Source organism: Falco punctatus, assembly GCF_963210335.1.
Source record: "Falco punctatus genome assembly, chromosome: Z".
Taxonomy (NCBI): domain Eukaryota; kingdom Metazoa; phylum Chordata; class Aves; order Falconiformes; family Falconidae; genus Falco; species Falco punctatus.
This window is the reverse complement of record NC_137586.1, coordinates 30419783-30439309: the sequence shown is the minus strand read 5'-3', so window position 1 is coordinate 30439309 and position 19527 is coordinate 30419783. Positions and strand designations below refer to the sequence as shown.

Genomic DNA, 19527 nt, shown 5'->3' with positions numbered 1-19527 from the left:
TGATGATGAATCACTAAACATACATAATGAGGCAAATAAAAAATAATTTTTGGAAACAGAAATTTTTGGTTTTAAAGTTCTGCCACTGGGTAAATACATAGTAATACAAAATCCAGTTTACTTCGCCAATCTCAGATGGAAGGATGGATTTTGAGGGCGGGTGGACAATATCTGAGATTAAACTCTTAAGTTATATTTCCATGTACCAGACACTTCCAAATACCAGGAGATTTCATGATGCCATTTCCCTGTGGATGTCAAGTCCATGAGTCAACAGTTGTTTATATGTATAAACATATCCTTGGAAAGCTGAATTGTGACCTAAGGGATTTTTTTTTCTGAGCTTTTTTATCATATCTTCTATGAATTAATTAGATTGTTTAAATCATTGAGGATAAAAATGTAAGCTTTCATTTTAAAGGAAAGTTGTCCTGATAAATGGGGAGCATGTATGAACTGGTATAGGGGTAGATAAATGTTTGAGATGTCAGTCCCATGTGAAAAAGTCATAGTTTAGAAGTTTTAAAATTAAATGAGCATTCATTCATAGAAAGTAGCAAAAAATTTTCTTCATACAGCATTGGAAGCACTAAGTGGCAGTCTTTAAAGCTACAGTATACAAATTTGAAGAGTAAGTTTTGATTTGTGGTTTGTTGAAGCAGGACATGGCAGCAGAGACCAGCATGTCAGCCTCTGAGGAGCTGACCGGTAGTATTCCTGAGGAATTTCCTTTAAAGTTGTATGTGGCCACTCCTGTATCAGAGGTGAAATGACTGAGCATTCATTTTCACCTTAATAAATAATGCTTTGGCTCCCTTACTAGTGGGCATCCTGCCCACAGGCAGGACTGCCAAAGGAGGTCTGTGAGCCCTGTCGTGCCTATCCCAGGAGGCAACGCAGCCATCCAGACACTTTTACAAGCATGTGAAGTAAATGCCAATCACGACGTTGCATTCTGAGTGATTTGTGTGTGATGCCTCAACTAAACTAGCCTAATGGGCCTGAACAGAGGTATTAAACTGTTATCTCCTCTCATTTTGTCAGATTGTAGTACTATGTGGGATTTTCCTTACTGCATTTCATTCACTATTTGATTTTGCTCATTCTCCATTCCTTCTTTGTGCCAGTTGAAAACTGTCCTTTTTTACTCCTTGCTTGACTCTGTGAGCACATTCTAGACTTAAAATTTCTTATTTCTTAATCCTTGTTTGAGAAGGATTTATTTCTGCTCATTGGTCACATTGATATATGGAAGGGAAAATAAATAAGCCAAACCTCCATAAAAAGAAACAAAAAATTGTGGCATCTATCAAGCCAGATACTTAAGGCATAGATAAAGTTTGCAATGTATCTTGTTTACAAGGTACAGAATAGTTACTGGACCTTTGAGAACTTATAATTGCTAATTAACATCATGCTTTGGTATTTGAAATATTTCCTGGTGTTAATAATAATAAAAAGTAATAATAAAACTTTTAATGCAGAATTAAGGTTATTTATGACTTTAATTAAAAGTGAAAATTGGTTTAATGTCAAAAAAGTCTTTAAAAAAATGTGAATTAATGAAAAAATAACCATAAAAATTCCAAGGTGATAAAGGCACAGTGGAGTAACACTTGCAGCCCTAGGAATCTATTCTGTTGAAATGAATTAAACCCTTTGCTGTCACACCCTGTTAGTCATGGATTCATTTAATATATTGTGCCTGCCTGCTTTTAATCCTCCTTTTAACCTCCCCCTACAAACCAAGTGACATTATTGTGGTGTCTTAAGTTGCTGGCTCCCCAAGACTGTACCTGCAAATGTGTCTTTGATGTTACATAGACTTAAAATGGCATGATGAAGTATATTCACAAGTGGAATCAGCTATTTGCTGTGCTAAACTTTACATAGAGTCTTCAGCCCAGATTTTGTTGCTCCGTCTTCAAAGCTTTGACCCTTTCCCTGGCTCTCTAAGGTAAGGCCAGATTATGCAATGTGATATAAATTTCCATCTCTGAATTATTTTAAGCAACTTTTGTTGATATATGTTTATGGCTTACCATGTAAGACAAAAATACCTTTTTGGCAAATCTTATAAGGCAGCCACTATTCCGCTTCTCCTTCCAAACCCCAGCCTCCAGCCATCCACTGAATACATTTAATTGGGAATCTGTCTGGGTAATGGGATGAAATCCTATCAACTAAGAAGATCCCAACACAAATACATTTAATGCAAGCAGTTCAGTAGGTAGTACAACAAACTTTCATTTACTTTTCAAAGGAAAGCAGAATAATAAAGAGACCCATGCCTGCTTTAATCATCTTTGTGTAATTTGTAAAATTCTTCATAAACTTGAGGGCAAACATGTACACAAATAGCCTGCAAACACCTGGGAACAGATGCTGAAAATGTCTGGCAAAACATTTTACGTATAATCTCTGTGCATCATAATATTCAGTCTGTACTTTTAAAATATTTTGGTGGGATAAAAAGCAGTGCTTCCTATCTTATTTTAAAAATGTGGACTGTGTCTGGATTTCATTTTCCCTTGGGGAGGATGGATGGAGATCTTTCTAAGCAGGGAATTCAGTGACAGAAAGCTAGAGAGCATCCAAAATCAGAGCATAAAGTGATGCTGAGACGAATGCTAATGCACAAAATGCCTCTAGACTAAAATTACTTTTAAAACCTGTCCTTTTCTTAGTCATCTCCTTCCAGCTTTGAAAGGCCAACAAACTTTAAAGATTTTTTTGGTGAGTTGAACAGTTACCATGTGGTAATTATTAAAAATGGTTATTACCACAACATACAATGGAAGCTAGAAGCCATATGCGAGTCAAAGGGGACTGGACATTTCTGTGGGTAATGAGACAGTGTTAAAAATAAACATGATATTTACAAAGGATATCGGTGCTTCAAGATCATGCTTCAGGAGAAGTTAGCATCAAGCTAAAACAGATTAGGAAAAAGTGCAGTCACTCTGTACTGCTTATTTGTAGGTTCTCACTCTTTCTCCTGAAATGCCAGCTGCTAGCGGGCACAGTGTGCAGTCTGGATGGATCTTGGGGCCTGATCTGGAAGAAGCATCTTCTTCTAAATCGATACTTTAAAATAACCTCCAGGCTTTTCAGGTCTTATTTTTTGTATTCTCCTGGGGTTTTTTTCATTCTCTCAGTCAATTTTTATAATCCTTTACTCTTCCAGTTTCCTTACTTATTCTGAATTCCACCTTTGTAGCTTTGGATCTTTGGGATATGCAACCTAAACTGAACATCTCTAGGCAACTGAGGTGCATATGCCACGGTAGGACCACTCCCAGGACTTTCTTCTGCCCCAGATACTCTTATAGTCTCTCATCTTTCTGTTTCTGGCCTTCATTTTTTTCCATGTAGAGTTCAACTACATTTTCCTTTTAGAAAGCCTATTGGTACATAAAGGCAAATGCCAGTTAAACACCGGACATGCTGTGTGTTTGCTAATCTTTAGCTAACTTGGACCTCATAGTAGTTTAGGATCTCGTGAATCACCTCACATCAATAATTACTTAACAACTGTTCAGCTTTTTCAGTCTTCCATGCATTTTCAAGGCAGACCAGGACCAGAAAGAGAGGTGAATGAGTTTTTTTTTCTTTTTGGGAAGCTCTAGAAAGGAGAGAAAGCAAGTTTCCAGCTGAATAATTTCCTGTACTAGCAGCTTTTCTAATAAGAGGGGCTACAACAGCCTAAACTAATTGTTTCCCAGAATCAATGATAAACATGCAGGATTTTTGAAAGAGAAGGACAAGCAGGAAAAGTTCATGGGCTGAAATCGCTATTTCATTTCTTCTTCCATATACACAGTAAAACCAACACATTACTTTTCTTGCTTTGTGGAAGTGCAAAGAATCAGAAGAGTCTAGGAAAACAGAAGGATGAGGGAGGCAGGTATTTGCTTCAGCTAATCTTCATATTAATTATTCTTCTTACAAAACACTATTTTCTGACTTCATATTTGAAGCATTGATACTTTTTGATCTGAGTAGAATGGCTCTGAAAATTGCCAGCCTATAATACTAGGTGCAGGTGTTACTGGTAGAAATACTGTCGACGTGAAGTCAGGGTGAATCCTTATGCCTATTAGATCCTATAGTTCTTTCTTGGAGAATAATTTTAATAAGGAGGGCTACAGATGAAAGCTTTGCTTTAGAAGGTTCAACAGGGCGGAGTAATTTTGTTCTGTTGAGTCATCCTGTGGAGTATCTAGTCAAAAAACAGGGTGCTACTTGACACAAGTAAGTTATTTTCAGTTGGTTCCACTTTGTGTTTTCAGAAAAAAGCAAATTTCTGTCATTTGTGAACTGTTAATACTGTATTTGAAAATATGAATCCATAGCTTTTCTGGTTTGTAAGTCTTTTTATTGAAATTGGTGAAAATTAAAGTATGCAACATATCATTAACAAAATCCAGTGTCTGCACTATTACATATCCAGTGATTTGAAATGTGAATACTACCATTATGCTTTTCATGAAGATCTATTTGTTGTGCAAGCTAGTACTCAGCCTTGTACAAGTATAAGAACATTATCTTTATCATACAAGTATACCATGAAAAACAAATCGCTATTTCTGCAGAAGTCTTGCTGAAGGAGTCTGTATTTGTAAATCTAAAATATATATTTAAGTCACTTTTAATATTACAGTGCAAATCCCACTGTGAACGGAATGGACCCTGTACTGTCTTTGTGTAGATCTTTTCTCTTTTAAAAAAGTGCATTTTCAAGCAGATAAGAGATAATAAAAAAAAAAGGACAATATATTGCTTTGATTTTGTACAGCTGTTTGGCAAGGACAGAATCAGTTCAGCAATATCTACCTTATCATCTGAACAATGCAGTGGTTATGCTTTTAGATGCGGTTTTAATTTTATCCATGATTATACCAGTAAACAACTGTTGTCATATATAATAGTTCTTTAGGCCAGTGTGTCCTGCCAAAAAAAAAAAAAAAAAAAAAAAGAAGAAAAATTTAAAAGATCGTTTCCATTTGATTAAAGAAAAGTGTAATAGATAAGGATACAACTGGTTAGCTCCAGCAGCTTTGTGGAAAAAAGAAGATAATTTGAGCAATTCAGATAAACAAGACCAACTAAAGGGAATGTAAAAGTCTTAGTCAGGGCCCTGAACTGACAGACAGTTTATACCAAATTATATCATATTTTAGTTGATCAGTCTTTGATTCTTTGGCAGTTTTAACAGTGCCCAGACCATGATTTGGTCTTGTTGTGTACATTAGTTACGGATCAGATACATAATACAGACACGCTTTGAGATATTGAATGCTTACCTGACAATTGCCTCTGGAAGCTGTCTGTCTCCTGGAAACCTGCATCATCTGAGTTCATTCAAATTGGTCTTGAGAAAACCATGCACAGATTCAGATGACCAGATAGTTTAACACCTTAGCAGATGCATAACACAGTAAGTGGTACTCCTAGGTCTCTACCGGATTTTTCAATACTATGCAGAGGAGTACAGATCAGCTAAGGCATACAGTGTTTAGTCTTAACTATATTTTGCCTCTTATTTTTTTTATTTGATTTGTACTTAGTATTAGCCTAACACAGCAATTGTGCTTGTGTCTATTTTCCTGGCCTATTCTGAGACGGAAGTTTTATACTGTCTCTGCCAGAAAGCAAACATCATGGAAGCACAGCTTTGGGAAAGGCAGTCTGAAGGGCATTTCTGAAAGTTGTCTGCACTTGGTGAAGGTTTCTTGAATTGTAGTGTGTATGGTACATCTACTGAATCACTAAGAAATGAAAAGGGGGGGTGAAACTTCAGGAGATAAGGGATACATGCCCAGACTTCCAGCTTGGTTCATTTCTGCCTGGTAATCTTCATTTTTGACACAGATTGGTCAATTGTAGAATGACGGCTGAACAGTGGCTTTTGGGGAGCTGTCAAAACACTCTCCCAAAGAAGATGGACTCCAGGATTTGTTCCTGTGCTACCTGGTTGGAAGGAGATCTTTTCAGGTGTTACTATTCTGAGGAGGAATAAAGGACAGGCAATCAGCGTCTCTCCAATCCTGCTGCTATTTGTGCATGGTTTCTTTTGTTGCATTTATTACACTTTCAAAAACTGATCAGCTAGCAATGGCAGGAAGTTTTCCAAATACTTTTCCTGATTGCAATAAAGCAAAAAGATGCTACAGTGCACTGCTGAGATGAACAAAGCTATATGACATCACAGCCATATCCATGCTTACTTTGGACTGTAGTAGAGTGCTGACCTTGACAAGGGTTCGCATCTGAACTGAGGGTGCTTTACAGAAGCCATCTTGCACAGCTAGTTACGATCCTGCAGATACTGCACTTCTGCCACTTCTCAGCCCCTTGTAAATAAGGGATATAAAATCTCCACCTTTAAAGGCAGATCTCAATAAATTAATTCTTCTGAAGCTTCATCAATTTATATACCTTTTATAACAGATCACCTCCTTTCTCTTAGAGCCCTGCTATGCATAACATATATAAACCTGTCCATCTTACAATGAAAATGTTAACAGAAATGGGAAAAAACCCAAGACATGATGTCCCCCTATTGAACAGTGTTTCCTGGACATAAGTCATACAAGTGTTTTCATTGCAGGTTAATGTAGAGTTTTCCATAAAGTTTTGAGAGATTGTCAACCATTCTATTTTGTGGGTCATGTCAGCAAATGCATTATTCCATCAGGAAAATAATACAGAGCTCTTGCTTCTTACAGGGCTGCACACTTCTTGATCATTCATTGTTTATTTTGCTTTATAGGAGAAGCAGGCTTCTTTACTGTGACTATTTGTTGATTTTATGGCACAATCAGTGAAGCTACCAGTTTGTTTAAAGATTTTGGAATAAACGAAATTTTATGCCAGCATTTAGATTTAGTGGAGAACATGAACAGAAAACAATGGCGATTTTCTTTAGCTATTGGTCTATTTAATTTTGCAATATTTATTTCCAATTATTCTTTTCATTTCCTTTGATTTCTTAGTATTTGAACCAGGCTTTCTTGTGAATCAAGAAACACAATACTTAATGTGTTTCTTACAGGAAATAAATTCACTTCTGTTTTCTAACTCAGAATATTTAATTGATAGGGAAGCGGGAGCCAAGAAGGGTTAAAGCATTACATCATTGGTATTTGGGCACTAAGCTGGTTACCAGTGACATTGTCCATTATGTGACTATATTAATCTGCAGAAACTTCTTTGTTTGTGAACACCTGCCTTGTGGGGAGCAAACAGCCAGATGCTGTAGTATTAGCCCACTTTGCTTCTGTGTTCTTCAGGTTTCACTTGCCCTTATTCAAACTCTTAGTTCAGATTTCACTCTTAAAACTGCAAAAGGGAGAGAACAGACTGAAAGAGAAGCAAATCTAATTTCTTGCGTTGAGAGCAGTTGAACATAAGGATGTTTTCCCTCATTTGTTCTCTATGGAGTCTTTTTAAAAGATGTCATGAATGCAAAAAGAAGTGCATTCAGGGGCTAAGGGTCGGTGAGCAGTGCCCATGGCAACTAAGAAACTATTCTGCAGAAAAAAATGTTGTAAAGACCAAGTGTTTTAATCCCCGACTTTCATCCCTTTACTTCCTGTTTTCAAAATGAAATATAAATCAGGCACCATGGGATGCAGCAGTTTTTCCTGAAAGGGATGTTGGCAAAAAGGGATTAGGAATGGGTAGCAGTGTTTAAGGAATTTAATCATTCAGTTTGTTGGAAAACTTTTGAAACTACAAATGGCCAGTTGTTTTGAGTGTGATTGGTGAGAAACAGGGAAAACAGACCCTGAAAATGAAGGAGGGCTGGCTGTGACTGACTTGCTCCCCTGCAGCTGCTGCAGTGACAGCAAAGTGCGCTGTGGAGGCATGTCTCGCAAGGTAGCTCCATCGTGGGGGATATGCTTTGCCAGCAGTGCATGTAGAACTCTGCTCTCCAGGGAGGCGGAAACACCAAAGCCCCTGTATGGTTTTCGTGGTGCTCAGGCAGCTGTGGCAGTTGTTATAACCAGGAGATTGTTGGTTCACTAATGTTAACATTTGCTATTTCACATGGTGGTTCCTCCCTACATTTGCTTTCTACCCTAGGCTTGTACTCTTGTGAGCTTTGGCAGTATGACGTGTTGAAAAGTGTACCAGAAGGAATGAGTATTGTCACCCTCATTGCATTTACACACATGCCAAAAAAAGATCCAGATTGTCTCAAAACTCTGTAAACAACTGTAGTGCATGCCCATAGCATTTTGTATTCCTCAGTTCGTTTTTGGCAGCAAACAATATAGTTTTCTCCGGTTATGAGTTTTCACTTCCCTGCCACAGCATATGCATGAAGGTGGGCTTGAGAGAGCAGGAACCCTTCTTTATATAGGGGCCTGTCTGACAGGGTCCCTTGAGAGGCAGTTCTGAAGGGCCAAGGGGTCCAGGAGGGCTGGGCGTTCTTCAAGAAGGAGATCCTAAAGGCAGAGGAGCGGGCTGTCCCCATGTGCTGGAAGACAAGTCAGCAGGGGAGAAGCCCAGCCTGGCTGAACAGAGAGCTTTGGCTGGAACTCAGGGGAAAAGGAGAGTTTAGCACCTTTGGAAGAAGGGGCAGGCAAATTGGGAAGACTATAAGGATGCCCTGAGGTTATGTAGGGAGAAAATTAGAAGGGCCAGAGCCCCACTAGAACTTAATCTGGCTACTGCTGTAAAAACCAATTAAATATGTTCCTATAAACACATTAGAAACAAAAGGGCTAAGGGGAATCTCCATCCTTCATTGGATGTGGGGGGAAACTTACTGACAAAGGGTGAGGAAAAAGCTGAGGTACTTAATGCTGCCTTTGCCTCAGTCTTTAATAGTATGCCCGTTTTTTCTTCAGGGATCCAGCCCCCTGAGCTGGAAGACAGGGACGGGGAGCAGAATGAAGCCCACATAATCCAAGGGGAAATGGTCAGTGACCTGCCACACTAGACATGCACAAGTCTATGGGGCTACATGGGATCCACCCAAGGGTATTGAGAAGAGCTCACTGAGCCGCTTTCCATTATTTATCAACAGTCCTGGCTAACCAGGGAGGTCCTAGAAGACTGGAGGTTAGTCAGTGTGATGCCTGTCTACAGTAAGGGCCAGAAGGAGGCTCTGGGTAACTACAGGCCTGTCAGTCTTGAGTTCTGTACCGGGGAAGGTTATGGAGCAGATCACCTTGAGTGCCATTACACAGCATGTGTGGGACAACCAGGGGACCAGGCCCAGCCAGCATGGGTTTAGGAAAGACAGGTCCTGCTTGATGAACCTGATCTCCTTCTACAGCAAGACGACCTGCCTAGTGGATGAGGGAAAGGCTGTGGGTGTTGTCTCCCTAGACTTAGTAAAGCCCTTGACGCCATTTCCCACAGGATTCTCCTGGAGAAGCTGGCTGCTCATGGCTTGGACGGGTGCGCTCTGCGCTGGGTTAAAAGCTGGCTGGATGGCTGAGCCCAAATAAAAATAAAAAATGGAGTTACATCCAGCTGGTGGCTGGTCACAAGTGGTGTTCCCCAGGGCTCAGTGCTGGGGCCAGTCCTGTTTAATATCTTTATCGACGATCTGGATGAGGGGATTGCGTGCACCCTCAGTAAGTTTGCAGATGACACAAAGTTGTGGGGGAGTGTTGATCTGCTTGATGGTAGGAAGGCTCGGCAGAGGGATCTGGACATGCCGGACCGATGGGCCGAGGCCAGCTGGATGAGGTTCAAGAAGGCTCCGTGCCGGGTCCTGCAGCTGGGTCACACCAGCCCCACACAGCGCTACAGGCTGGGGCAGAGCGGCTGGAAAGGGCCTGGTGGGAAAGGGCCTGGGGGTGCTGGTCGGCAGCCGGCTGGGCATGAGCCAGCAGGGTGCCCAGGTGGCCAAGGAGGCCAGCAGCACCCTGGCTGGTGTCAGAAGCAGTGTGGCCAGCAGGGCAAGGGAAGGGACTGTCCCCCTGCACTGGGCACTGGTGAGGCTGCACCTCGAACCCTGTGTTCAGGTTTGGGCCCCTCACTGCAGGAGGGACGTAGAGGGGCTGCAGCGTGTCCAGGGAAGGGCAAGGGGCTGGGGAAGGGTCTGGAGAACAAGTCTTATTATGAGGAGTGTCTGTGGGAACTGGGGCTGTTTAGCCTGGAGAGGAGAAGGCTCAGGGGAGACCTTGTTGCTCTCTACCTGAAAGGAGGGTGTAGCAAGGTGGGCGTTAGTCTTTTCCCAAGTAGCAAGTGATAGGATGAGAGGAAATGGCCTCAAGTTGCTCCAGGGGAGGCTTAGATTAGATATTAGGAACAATTTCTTCACCAAAAAGGTGGCCAAGCATTGGAACAGGGAGGTGGTGGAATCGCCATCCCTGGAGGTCTTTAAAAGATATGTAGATGCAGTGCTTAGGGACATGGTTTAGTGATGGACTTGGTAGTCGTGGGTTAACGGTTAAACTTGATAATCTCAAAGGTCTTTTCCAACCTAAATGATTCTATGATTCTATAGTTCTATGACTCTTATTACCCAGGCAACTTCAGTCTGTGCATTAAATGTGCTATCCTGTCTGTGATGCTACTTAAGCATCACCAACATCTGAGCAAGCAGTATTGAAGCTGTGTAAAGGATGCCTAAAAGGTTGCAGTTAACCACCTGGAAGCAGCCTAAACACCCTTCAAGTCCTTATGACTGTCCTCATTGAATGTCCCTGTTCCAAGCTGGGACCTCTTCTGCATCCATTGTTGACATGCAGATTTCATGCTGCTGGAGGTGGGTATTGGCAACTAGCCTGCATTGGCAGGTACTGATTTTGGAGTCCTCAGTACTGCTCCTGAAGTAATCATATACTGGCTTCACTGGAAGTCCCCATATGTGCGCTTTCACCTGCCCATTTGTTTCCTCCTGGTGCTGCAGAGCTCACCCCATCTGTTGACACAGTCATTTGTGAGACTGCACTGTAAACTGAATCAGGGTTTAGCAACAACAAAAAGCCCAACCTGAAACAGAAATGACCCATAATAAATGGGAGGCTGCAGGAACTCTGAAAGTTAGCAATGCCAGCCTAATCAGCACATCGTATCATCCAGCCAGGAAACACACTAAACAGACAACTCACGGACAGTGGATGAAACTGTCCTAAGGAATCTTTGCAAGAGTAAAAATCATACACCTAAAGGCAGATTATTTGGATCTTTTCCTAGTAAAGCTGCCACAGTTTTTCCAGGTCTAGCCTTAAGCTGTATTCAGGGTATTCTTTTGAGAAGGTGAATATTTCCTTGTAGGAACTGATACATGCATGAACTTAAGTTCCAGTGGAAATTAACACAAAATCAAATGTTTAAAGTGAAGGCCAGTGTTATATAAAGGATGCTTCAGAGTTTAAAAAAAGAATGTCAAATCTGAAAATCTTTGTTTCTGTATACTAACAATTGCTGATGTTATCTACAGTGGCAATTTTTGGTAAGCTGTGACAGGGAAAAAAAATATGTTTGTGGTAAGTGAAGCACCACAAAAGAGCGATTTTTCCCCTGCTTTTTGAATCGCGCAGCTCAGCTCTTAGATTGGTGTTCACATCAAAACCACCTAAAAGCCTCTTAGAACTGTGAGAAAGAGAGGATGAAAGAGAAAGTACCATAGCTTTAATGTAGTTGGTTTTTTAATGTAGTAATGCCTTTTTATAAGAGTTGCATGTTTTCAGATTTGATGCAATCTGGTATGGGGCAGGGAGAGAAGTAATTGTGTGTGCGCACATGCACGCACTTGAATCTCTATGGGTGCTTTCCAGTTCTGGAGTGAGAAAGAAACAAAAGCAGAATTTGTGAAAATGTGGACTTCTCCAAAACAGTGGCTGTCATGACAAGGAGCATGCTTAGGAGTCTTCTGTGTTAAAACACATTACTTCCAAATATGTAGAGCAAAATAATAATCAGTTTTCAACAGAACTGTGACCAAACAAGCTTTTTTGTTTATTTCAGAAAATGGCCACTTAGAATACATCTCATTCAAACTGTACTTCCCTTCTTTAAAGTAAGATTCTCAGTTTGATTTTTTTTAATTTGTTTCATTTCAGATCTGTCCCAGCTGCAATCTTCCCCCATAAAATGATGTTCTTGGTGTTCTATATAATTTTTATGAGGAGATAACCCAAAGTATTTCTAATTTTAGAATAATACCAATCAAATGAACATTCTCTGTTCTATATGCCATAAAAGTAGAATTCATTTCACGGTCATCAATTTTAATGTAACAGTGTTTTCTTCTTGTAGTATTGTTTCAAAATCAGAATTTCTTCTTGACTTGACATTTGCCAAAGTTAGCTGATTGTGTAGGTTCTAGGTCCTTTTGATTTTTAATGCAGGAGGCTGAAAAACATTTATGGTATGTTTTCCTGATTTAGGTCACAAAGATGGAAGCCATTTTTGTATTTGAACTCAAATGTTTGTAGTAAAACTCTGAGAGGAGCAAAAGTAACTGTTTCTTGTATAGAACCTTACATCCCTGTTGTGCAGATAGGCTAATTTAACTTGAAATTTGTTGGGTTTTCCCAGCTGAAAATTTAATTGAAACAGAATCTAGGGGCAGATGAAAATAACATGCACATATATCTGAAAGCTGTGGTAGACAATTAGCAGAATAGTGAATGCTATGGCTCTCTAGAAATCCTGCCCAGATGACTCACTGGAAACAAAGGTTATTGAGGAATTTCTTCTGTCTGCATTGCATCTTTGCCCAAAATGTCTGTAGCCTCCAGAGGCAAGAATTAGAACACTGAGCAACCATAAGCTTTTAGCAAGCATAAACTTTTATTGTCTGTTGTCAAAAAAGTTTAGCACTGTCCAAGAAAGCAGTGGAGCTTGAAGCTGATCTGCATGAGTAAAGGGATGATCTAGCAAATAAACCTATAATATGAGTAAACGTTGTCACATACCTTGGCTTCATATTGAACTTGTAATTTTCTAATGGTCACATCTGTGTACTGTCAATACCATGATGTTAACAGGACATAATTTTATTCTAACTGTGTAAGCAAATATTGAATTCTGGCTACTCCTTAAGAAAGCTAGTACAATATGTAGCGCTATGTAGACAGATCATGCTTCCCTCTCCCCATGCCAACTTGACTTAAGAAGACTACTGGCTTGTTCTCTGCTTGACAAATAGGACTTAGTAAACGGAATACACAGACTATGTGAATAAAACAAAACACATTTATAAAGCTATTACAGTTAGCGTAAAACAATTCTTCTCAATGAAACGTATCAGCATTAGGGTTTGGGTTTTTTTGCTGGTTTTAAAGATAGCAGACACAGATCTTACCTGCTTCAAGATAAGTAGACTATAACCAATGGCTCCGTTACATATGGAAATACTCTACTAGGTGCAGGAGCAGGTTGGAAACTAGGACCATGTGTGGCAATCAGTTAGCTGAGGGGAATGTGCTCGAGCTTGTCTAGACAACAATTAACATGATGAGACATGTTTACAGAGCACAGGGGAGTGGGGGACGGATGGCGCCAAGGATGGCGCCGAGGAAAGGTAACACGTTGCTGTTAATTGATGGCAGTTAACCACCAATCGGGGATTGCCTAGCCTGCAATGCTTAGCTTCAACAACCAATCTGTTTAAAATGCGCAGCTTCTGAAAGTGTATAAAAACTTGTGCTTCTGTACAATAAATTGACATTTGCTTGCATCAAGCTGCGTCCCGTCTCTTCATTCGCCGCAAATTGGTGACCCCGACGTGATGCGTTTAAGGATCTGACGTGAAGGGCTCTCGAATCGCCTGTCTGAGTGACATGCAGCGAATCCCACAGAACTTTGAATGATCTGCTGAAAGGAAGCAGGAGCCAGCCTTAAATCCCTCCGGAGTTGAGAGGTGAGCTGTGGGAAATCCGTAATGGGGAATCAGGCTTCGTCCCCAGAAAGAGACGTATATGGACTCATGAAGGGTCTTCTAGTCAGATCAGGGAGTCCATGCCTCAGTCTCCTCAAATGGTGACCCCTATGGTGGTGTTCCGAAGCCTTGGAAGAATAAGGACGGACCTGGTCGATAAAAAAGACAGCTCGTGGAAGAGGGCTGCGTTCCGGTGGAGATGGCTTGGCTGAACTTGCTGTCTGGACCAGGCGGACAACCTAAACCCCGAGGATAACACCTGTACTCATCGAGACAGGTGAGCAGCCAAGAAACTTTAGAGACTTTGAAAGAATGAAAGTGTGTACATATAGCAGCCAATTGTATGATGCTGCCGCGGAGGGGAGCTCCGTGTCGGGAATGCATTTAACATCTTGGTGGCAAATTCTGACTACTCTTTGCCAAGTGTGGACTAATTCTACTAATGGTGCTAAACCAGAGGAAGCTGTAAATTCCACCGACAGCGCGACTCTTCTCAAGACACCGTCAGCGATGGCGATTCCGTCCACACCTCCTCTGCCCCCAAAGCTTCTGTCACTGATTGCAGCGACCCTCACAACACAGGAGCAAGCACGGGAACAGGACAACTCGGACAATGATTTTATTGACACTGATAAACCTGTTGATCCAGGTCCTATAGATCTGGAAAAGGAACTAGACCTTTCCCCACCCCCTCATCTCTCCCGATGCATTGATGGTATTTTTGGGGAGGGTGAAAGGGAGTCTGAGGGATTGGTGGCAGGAATGCAAGTGGGAAACACTTAAGTGATGGGTTTTGGGAGTTGCTATGGCACGTTCAGTATTTTGTCAGACAAATCAACCTGCAGAGTGGCAGCCTGTGCAATACGAGGCTGTTAAAGAGTTAAGCAAAGCAGTGCGGGAAGGGAGGATTCATAATACATTTGCTATGTTCCTTCTTGAAGTGATGGCAGAGCCTTATACACTCACACTGCATGATTGGAAGTTATTGCTTTGTATGGTACTAACTGATACAGTATATGATGTGGTTATTTGATTTTTGTGAGCTATGTGTAGTGGCCTTGACTGAAAACCTTAATCGGCGAATTGCTGTTAACTATGAGCAGTTGGCTGGAGAAAATTAACTGTGCCGATTCTGTGACTCAGGCAAGGTATCCCAGGGACAACTGTTTGCAAATGAATGAGATGGCTATTAAGGCAGTCGGGATGCGGGAGTCTTGCCACAGTCTTGCAGGGTCCTAGAGAGTCACTAACTGTAATACTAACTATTGATTGGCTTCAGAATATTCTGCAACAAGTCGAACATCAGGAAGCTCAAGGGTTGCTTTTAAAACAACTAGCTGTGATAATGCCAATGAAAATTGTAAACAGGCAGCTTTCACAATCGCAACCCCAACGTGTCAAATGATTGTAATGCAGAACTCACAGCAGACTGTAATTCTCAGGCTGAGTTCTGGAATGCAGCATAACAGATTTTTGCTTCTCTAATCTCTTCTGTAAGAATAGTACACACACTTAACTTACTTAGTAAATTAGGCTGCTAGCTTGCTAAACAAAGTAATACTACAAATACTATTTTTTTTTCTGGCTTATTAACAGATGTTGATTCTGTCCATCATAGTTGCTACAGAACCGAGTTGCTATTGATTTTTATTATTAGCACAGGGACACAAGTCTGAAGACTTTGATAGGATGTTACGTGAACCTGAGTGACCACTGTGAATTAATTTACAAAAGTATACAAAACTCAAAAGCCTTGAAACAAAGATCTGCAACAGAGCCAGGGACGGGATGCCTTTGGTCTCTTCTGACGGCTGGGAAACTTTGGGCCATGACTCAAAAGTATTACAGGATTTATTATAATTATCTTTAACCACCTTACTGATGTTTGCCTTATGTCTCCCATGCTTTTTTTTTTCTGTATTCAGTGTTTAGTTGATTGTAACATAAAGCAGGTCATGGTCACCCAGCTACACACACCCTTTGCCTCCTCGCAATTAACAAGCAAAAAAGGGGAGGATAGAGAATGTCTGAAGAGAGAGATAGGAGAGGAAACTGGAGAATATTTTGACCTAACAAGGGATGAGAGAACAACTAGGTATTGTGAAGGAGAATAGGAAAGATGAACATGGTTATCTAGTGTTTAATAGGTGTCTGCATGCTTGTAGTGATATATAGCTGTGTAACTGCATGAATGATTTCTGCCCTGAGCCTGGTGGAGCATACAGCTGCGGTTTGTGTCCGGGCTCAGAGATGTAAATAGGGGCTTCTCTGTAATGGTAAAAGTGTTTCTCTTTGCATAAAAAAGAGAGGGAATGAAGGGAATGACCCCAGAGGTATGTTCAGAGAAGGCATGCGATGTTTCGAACTTTTTGACTGAACCAGTTCTTGTTTGGTGTGCCCTTCCACCTATGTATAATGTTAATCCAAAAGATGATGATATTGTTTACACTTTGAATGTCGATAATTGTCTTTCTGTAGATGCTAATGTAGGAGGCTGTGATGGGAACGTGTCGCAGCGGTTCTTCTCTTATCCGGAGTAACAGCAGGGAAAGCATTAAAGAGTTAAATCACCTTGTTTGGTAGGCAGTTAAGAATGTGAGTCAAAATTGCCACTGCTTTTTGTTCTTGGTTCAGGGACATGGCTGAGAGGATTTTGATGGTATGTGCTGCGTGGATTTAGACGCAGCAACATGTTATCAAAATCTGAGAAAATGTCAGCCTTTTTGGCATCCATTCACTCAATTGGCAGTATTGTTTGTTTGCTATTGCCTTGGTTGCTGTCATGTTTACAAGGGCCCTGCAGAACATGGCAAACCTGGTACTAGCTGTTCAAAAACAAAAAGGGGAAATTGTAAAATTGTACAGAACAGAGACAGTGGGTTATTTTGACACTGATAATATGTCTTAGTTGCCTTTTTTATTTGTTCTATTACTTATACCTTGTTTTTACTCGTTTGGTTTCAAAGGTTCTTTTTGTGCAACAGGAAGGGGGAGATGCAGGAGCAGGTTGGAAACTAGGACCATGCGTGGCAATCAGTTAGCTGAGGGGAATGTGCTCGAGCTTGTCTAGACAACAATTAACATGATGAGGCATGTTTGCAGAGCACAGGGGAGTGGGGGACGGATGGCGACAAGGATGGCGCCAAGGAAAGGTAACACGTTGCTGTTAATTGATGGCAGTTAACCACCAATCGGGGATTGCCTAGCCTGCAATGCTTAGCTTCAAGAACCAATCTGTTTAAAACGTGCAGCTTCTGAAAGTGTATATAAACTCGTGCTTCTGTACAATAAATTGACATTTGCTTGCATCAAGCTGCATCCCGTCTCTTCATTCGCCGCAACTAGGTGCACAAAATACATACAGTCCATTAAGCCTGCTTTCATGAAAGCAAGATTCAAAATGGCCTGTTTGAATGGCTGGAGGAGTCTGGACTTAGACGAAGAATTGCTAGAGTTAATCTGAGTACATATAGGCAGGTTTTGAAATTACAGAGTTCCTATTTCATGTGATTTGGAAACTGATCATGTTTGAGGAGTTCTAAACTACTTTGCTTCTGACTAAGTGTATTCATAACCACACATTTCTTATGTTTTCCTTGATGGTGTCTGATTTCTATTGAATAGGAATAATGCTGAATAAAATAGCCAGGTTGTACAAAAACATGCAGATGTCAGATAAAACACACATTGGTTAGAGAATATAGAATAAATGATCTTTTCTTTTAAGGAGACATTTTCTCTGGAATTACGTCACGTACCGGATCAACAGCATGTCTCTGCTCTTGGATTCAGATATAATGAAACTGAAAATGAAAGAATATAGAATCTTACTCTCTTCTAATTAGTTCTGCTTGTTTCATTTAATCTTGGGTAATTATTTAATCATATCTAGAATGAACAGGAGTAGAATTTCCATCTATTATCCTGAAAGCTGATAAATATTAGTTGATTGTTGCAGAAGTAAAACAATTGTAAATCATGACTGACAGTGATTTGTTTCGTGTATTAGAAAAAAACTGCCACATTGTGATAACAGGAATGTCTCAGATTTCCAAATACAAAACTTCACAAGTCTTCCATGCAATTGAATTATTAACACTGAAAATCTATTATTTAGAACAAATATTTCGTACAGGGAAGTTATAATGGAGCTGAGCAGTTGATTGTTAACTTGCCCCTTGGTCAGTCATAAATTTAGTCTACGTTACAGCACACAGAAAATGTCTGTGCTCAGCATGGCAAAATTGTCAGTTACTGATTGCGTCATTCAGCCAGGTACCTTTCTAACCTTACAGTTCTCAAAAATATTTGATTGGCAAGCTTTTGGTCCCATTGTGATTGTACTGGTGCTCAGCTGAGTGATCATGAAGGAAGCAACGTGATCATGGGGGAAGCAAGGTATTACAGCCAGGATGCTGGGAAATTTGTGCTGGGCTATGATCTATATACAGAAGTCAAAGAAAGTGTCAACTGTCTTTTACAGCTGGTTGATTAGTCTACAGTCTAGACTGGAAAAGAAATGCATTGTCATTAGAGCAAAGCAAGAATCAGACTGCAGCAGTTAGATCTGGGCAATTATTCTTTCTCCTTTATAGCTTTTTTAACTGAAGGTAAAATTTTATGGATTTAATGAATGGATGGTTTATTTGCCTGTTTTTAAGATCATCTGTATTTTCATTGTCTGTTCTGTGTTTCTTCACGTACTAAAGAAAAATTGTTACTTGGATTTCCCTGTTCTTGACAAAATGAAAAACATTGGTTTCAGATAAAATTTTTTATTAAAAGTTTTCTATAAAATATGCAAAAATATTTGACTGAGATAGGTTGTTTTCTTGACCTGAATGTCTTTACAGGGAAAAGCAATGCCTTGATCAGCCATATTTGAACCAGTGTGGTTTTTGCACTCAATGTTGTTCCCAAAAGGCCACAGCTTTTATGCCAGCCCTGTTAGTGGTGCAGAGGAAAGATCTGGAAAAAACGTTACACAGAGAGAATGACCTTTAGATGGCAGAGGAAGAAGGACCCAGCAACCAAAGCATGGTTACTGCCTCTCTTAAGAGAAAAGAGCAGTGGTGGGGTATGCAGTTTTACAGAACTTGTGTCTAGTTTGGGAAGCAGCTGTGATTTAATGGCTGGTTCTGCTAAAGGAAGCTTGCCTGCTTCTGGTTCTGCTCTACTCAGCAGTAGACAAGAGGTTTCCCACCCCTTGCTCCCTACCCTTTCCAACAGTGCAACAGTAATTACTCTTAAAGGCCAACTCGCGTACATACCCTGCATTAAAGTTACTCCCAGCAGCTATTACCTGGTGAGGGCTTATAAAAGGCCTGTGGTAGTATTTTTAGTGGCAATTTGAATTAATAGTGTGTGCCTGCGGTTGCATAAGTCAGTGTAATATCTACCTCTTGCTCAGGATATTTTATTGTATGTATCTTAAATACATATATGGTCATGCTAATATTACTTGTCATGATATACAACACAGGTATGTGAGTGAGTATGTAAGTTTATAAAATTTGTATTTCTAGCCCTTGTGGTTCTAAATATGAATCAATAATGATGAGCAAATGATGAGTGCATGGATTAAGAACTATCTTCAGAAATCAGATCACAGCTGTCTCCCGGTGTTTATTTCCCTGTTTTCTGTTGTTGACCCTGGGTTTTGTTTGTTT

The 19527-nt window shown here is 40.5% G+C and overlaps 1 protein-coding gene across 1 annotated transcript in view; it reads left to right on the top strand.

The window, feature by feature from the left end:
- Positions 1-19527, top strand: part of GLIS3 (GLIS family zinc finger 3) — a 174763-nt gene that overhangs the window by 117657 nt on the left and 37579 nt on the right. The window lies entirely within an intron of this gene.